Below are 5873 nucleotides of genomic sequence, written 5' to 3' on the forward strand. Positions count from 1 at the left end.
AAATGGGAATGAATGAGGTGGCTATTTAGTGAAAATCTTAGCCAGGATCAAATAGGCCCTTCTTCTTCTCCTTCTCCTCAGCAATTTCTGTGTAAAAATCTACGGAAATATTTGATTTGTTATTTTTGACCTATGTGATCTGTGCAGAAAGCAACTGGGAAAAGCCATGGCTCAGTGGTAGAGCACCAGCTTGTCATGCAGAAGGCCCAGGGTTCAATAACCAGCCTCTCCAGTTATGGATCAGGTAGGAGGTGATGTGAGAGAGCTCTGCCTGAGACCTTGGCGAGCTGCTGCCAGTCTGAATAGACAATACTGGTGGCAATGAACCAAGGACCTGATTCATTATAAGGCAGCTTCATGTGTTTGCGTGCTCACCACACTCTCTCTAAATGAGCCTCAATAGCCAGATCATCTTGGCTGCAAAGTAGCAAATGTACACTTCGTTTCTTTTAATTTTCATGCATGGTCAAGGAAGGCTGTATTTGTCTTCCTTATTTTCTTTAAGATAAGCGACCAAGGAGAATCTCAGGCAGAAGTGAAAACGATAATAATAATACTGTGATGAACCGATTACCACCTACCATGCATTTATATTTACGAATACTTACACATTCAAAATTCATTCAACAACAGACTATTTATAAATATATAAATCAATACACAATACCCAAGTTCATGGAAGTAGAGTAAACTCAATTTCACAGTTCATAAAGGTAAGAAATTCAACCCCCCAGTTCATGAAAGTCAGTCCAAGCTCCAAATTTGACAGGCAGCAAGGACTGTGCTGAAACAGACTCTCGAATTCAAGACAATATTCAGCATGATTCTTGCTGCACAGCGTCATGACATTGGGTTTTTCTGCACACGTTATTTGTTGTTTGTGCACCCACATTGCATCATTTCCCCCCATACACGTGTTTTGCTTTCTCTAGTGATCACTTTGATCTTCCCTACTTGGTTTTCCGGGATTTTTTTTTTTTTTAGGAGTGCTTTAAAAGAGAAACAGCTAGGAAAAATCAGAGTGACCACTAGAGGGAGCGAAACGTGTGCTGATTAGGGGGTGAAGACAAAGCAGGGGCGCGCAACTAGTGAAATTACCCCATCATCGTGTACATTTAGGAGTGGCAAGGTCCAGGCGGAAGCTGATGTTTTCCTGGAATTACGACTGATGTTTGGACCAACCAAGGTTTTTTAGGTAGAAAAAGCCCAGCAGGAACTCATTTGCATATTAGGCCACACCCCCTGGTGTCACCATTGTTTCACATAGGTTTTTATACTTAAAGCCCAGCAGGAATTCTTTTACATATTAGACTACACTCCCTGACACCAAGCCAGCTGGACCTGCGTTCCTGTGAGTTCCTGCTCAAAAAAAAAAAAGCCCTGGGACCAACAAAAAAAAACAGATCTCCTGGAGAACATGGGAGCTTCAGAAGGGAAACTCTGTGGCAGGGCTTTTTTTGAGCAGAAATGCACAGGGACAGAGTTCCGGCTGGCTTGACCAGGGCTCCAGCTCAAAAAAAGGTTCTCCAGCGGAGGGAAGGCACTAGGTAGCCACATACTCCCAGACCATGCACTCCATGCTCTCTGCCACCTCCAGCCTCCATTGAAGATAATGAAGATGAAGATATTGGATTTATATCCCGTCCTCCACTCCGAAGAGTCTCAGAGCGGCTCACAATCTCCTTTACCTTCCTCCCCCACAACAGTCACCCTGTGAGGTGGGTGGGGCTGGAGAGGGCTCTCACAGCAGCTGCCCTTTCAAGGACAACCTCTGCCAGGGCTATGGCTGACCCAAGGCCATTCCAGCAGGTGCAAGTGGAGGAGTGGGGAATCAAACCTGGTTCTCTCAGATAAGAGTCCGCACACTTAACCACTACACCAAACCAGCTCTCATTGGGCTTGCAAAGAGAGTGAGAGACATGGAGCGGCCCACGAATGCCCCTCCCAGCAGAAGCTCGGGCCTGCCACTGCTCACTCTGCTGCACATGCCTCTTTCTCTCTGAGCATATGTGTGGGGGGGAACAAGGTCTCTCAGTGGGGTGTGTGAGAACACACATGCATGAAATGCAGCTGATGGCACTGTACTGTTCTGCATCAATATGCAGGAAGTAACCCACTGAACAGGTGATGTCACTTCTGGTGACATCAGGGGGTGTAGCCCTATATGCAAATGAGTTCCTGCTGAGCTTTTCCTACAAAAGGAAGCCCTACTCTGTGGTAAACCCTAGGTGAAATAACTGCCCAGATTCCCTCTGTCCAGGCACTGCCCCCAAATCCCCAAGAATTTTTCCAGGCTAGAGTTGGCAAGCCTATGTGCAGTACATTCAACAGGCATTTCTGAACAACAAGATTTCTGGTACTGCAGTAGGGTTGCCAGGTCCCTCCAGCCACCGGCAGGGAATGGCAAGGTTGCCAGCAGGGCTCCCAGACCCCCACCAGGAGCACAGGGAAACCCGCTTTTATGGGGCGCTTCCCTGCTGCTGGCCAGCTGGCTAGCAGAAAGGAATCCTGCCTCTAACTGGCCCCAAAGGCAATGTGATGATATCCCCTGGAAAACTTAATAATAATAATATAATAACATTTTATTTATATCCCGCCCTCCCCGCCGAAGCAGGCTCAGGGCGGCTAACAACACAATCAGTCTGTACAATGAGTTATACAACGAATTTTAAAATCAACATTCAACTTAAAAACATTCCAATTTAAAATTAACATTTCTGGTGCTATTCTATTAGATGCGGTATGATGGCGGAATCACTTAAGATGAGTCCATTAGTCATTCAGTCAGGTAAAGGCCATCCTAAAGAGGAAGGTCTTGCAGGCCCTGCGGAACTGTTCAAGGCTCCGCAGGGCCCGCACTTCTTCCGGGAGCTGGTTCCATAGGTGTGGAGCTGCAATGGAGAAGGCCCGTGTATGAGTATTCTTTAATTTTGCCTCCTTCGGCCCGGGGATAGTCAGTTGGTTCTTCCCCACTGACCTCAGTGCTCTCTGGGGTTCATATGGGGAGAGACGGTCCTTCAGGTAGGCAGGTCCTCGACCATATAGGGCTTTAAAGGTAATAACTGGCACTTTGTAGCGAACCCGGTATACAACTGGCAGCCAGTGCAGTCTGCATAGTCCCGGCTGTATGTGCTCCCATTTCGGGACCCCTAGTAACAGCCTAGCCGCCGCGTTCTGCACCAGCTGCAGCTTCTGGGTTCGGCACAGAGGCAGCCCCATGTAGAGGGCATTACAGTAATCCAACCTTGAGGTGACCATTGCATGGATCACTGTTGCTAGGTCCCGACGCTCTAGGAAGGGAGCCAACTGCCAACAACTTTATGGTAAAGTTTATGGTAAAATTGGCTACACACCCATAGAGTTTTGCGCAAAAACTAGAGCATCACCTCCCTCTGATGTCAGGGACATGAGAGGACCCAGGATCCCCTGCTGGCTGGCCATGTACAAGCTGGCAACCTTAGTTGCCATATTCAGGTTGAGAAACTTCTGGAGATTTGGAGGTGGAGCCTGGGGAAATCAATGACCTCTCAGAGTCCACCCTCCTAAAGCATTAACATGTGGAATTCACTGCCAGAGGAGGTGGTGGCAGCTACAAGCATAGCCAGCTTTAAGAGGGGATTGGATAAAAATATGGATCAGAGGTCCATCAGTGGCTATTAGCCACAGTGTGTGTGTGTGTATATGTGTGTGTGTGTGTATGTATATATATATATATATATATATATATATATATATATATATACACACACACACACACACACACACATACTGGCCACTGTGTGACACAGAGTGTTGGACTGGATGGGCCATTGGCCTGATCCAACATGGCTTCTCTTATGTTCTTATGTGACACAGAGTGTTGGACTGGATGGGCCATTGGCCTGATTCAACATGGCTTCTCTTCTGTTCTTATGTGACACGGAGTGTTGGACTGGATGGGCCATTGGCCTGATCCAAAATGGCCTCTCTTATGTTCTTATGTGACACAGAGCGTTGGACTGGATGGGCCATTGGCCTGATCCAGCATGGCTTCTCTTATGTTCTTCTGTGACACAGAGTGTTGGACTGGATGGGCCACTGGCCTGATCCAACAGCGCTTCTCTTATGTTCTTATGTGACACAGAGTGTTGGACTGGATGGGCCACTGGCCTGATCCAACAGGGCTTCTCTTATGTTCTTATGTGACACAGAGTTTTGGACTGGATGGGCCACTGGCCTGATCCAACAGGGCTTCTCTTATGTTCTTATGTGACACAGAGTGTTGGACTGGACGGGCCATTGACCTGATCCAGCATGGCTTCTCTTATGTTCTTCTGCGACACGGAGTGTTGGACTGGATAGGCCATTGGCCTGATCCAACAGGGCTTCTCTTATGTTCTTATGTAACACAGAGTGTTGGACTGGATGGGCCACTGGCCTGATCCAACAGGGCTTCTCTTATGTTCTTATGTGACACAGAGTGTTGGACTGGATGGGCCACTGGCCTGATCCAACAGGGCTTCTCTTATGTTCTTATGTGACACAGAGTGTTAGACTGGATGGGCCACTGGCCTGATCCAACAGGGCTTCTCTTATGTTCTTATGTGACACAGAGTGTTGGACTGGATGGACCACTGGCCTGATCCAACATGGCTTCTCTTATGTTCTTATGTGACACAGAGTGTTGGACTGGATGGGCCATTGGCCTGATCCAACATGGCTTCTCTTATGTTCTTATGTGACACAGAGTGTTGGACTGGATGGGCCATTGGCCTGATCCAACATGGCTTCTCTTATGTTCTTATGTGACACAGAGTGTTGGACTGGATGGGCCATTGGCCTGATCCAACATGGCTTCTCTTATGTTCTTATGTGACACAGAGTGTTGGACTGGATGGGCCATTGGCCTGATCCAACATGGCTTCTCTTATGTTCTTATGTGACACAGAGTGTTGGACTGGATGGGCCATTGGCCTGATCCAACAGGGCTTCTCTTATGTTCTTATGTGACACAGAGTGTTGGACTGGATGGGCCATTGGCCTGATCCAACAGGGCTTCTCTTATGTACTTATGTGACACAGAGTGTTGGACTGGATGGGCCATTGGCCTGATCCAACAGGGCTTCTCTTCTGTTCTTATGTGACACAGAGTGTTGGACTGGATGGGCCATTGGCCTGATCCAACAGGGCTTCTCTTATGTTCTTATGTGACACAGAGTGTTGGACTGGATGGGCCATTGGCCTGATCCAACAGGGCTTCTCTTATGTTCTTATGTGACACGGAGTGTTGGACTGGATGGGCCATTGGCCTGATCCAACATGGCTTCTCTTATGTTCTTATGTGACACGGAGTGTTGGACTGGATGGGCCATTGGCCTGATCCAACATGGCTTCTCTTCTGTTCTTATGTGACACGGAGTGTTGGACTGGATGGGCCACTGGCCTGATCCAACAGGGCTTCTCTTATGTTCTTATGTGACACAGAGTGTTGGACTGGATGGGCCACTGGCCTGATCCAACAGGGCTTCTCTTATGTTCTTATGTGACACAGAGTGTTGGACTGGATGGGCCACTGGCCTGATCCAACAGGGCTTCTCTTATGTTCTTATGTGACACAGAGTGTTGGACTGGATGGGCCACTGGCCTGATCCAACAGGGCTTCTCTTATTTTCTTATGTGACACAGAGTGTTGGACTGGATGGGCCACGGGCCTGATCCAACAGGGCTTCTCTTATGTTCTTATGTGACACAGAGTGTTGGACTGGATGGGCCACTGGCCTGATCCAACAGGGCTTCTCTTATGTTCTTATGTGACACAGAGTGTTGGACTGGATGGGCCACTGGCCTGATCCAACATGGCTTCTCTTATGTTCTTATGTGACACAGAGTGTTGG

The sequence above is a fragment of the Heteronotia binoei genome, chromosome 3 (assembly GCF_032191835.1).
Source record: "Heteronotia binoei isolate CCM8104 ecotype False Entrance Well chromosome 3, APGP_CSIRO_Hbin_v1, whole genome shotgun sequence".
In the NCBI taxonomy this organism is placed as follows: Eukaryota; Metazoa; Chordata; class Lepidosauria; order Squamata; family Gekkonidae; genus Heteronotia; species Heteronotia binoei.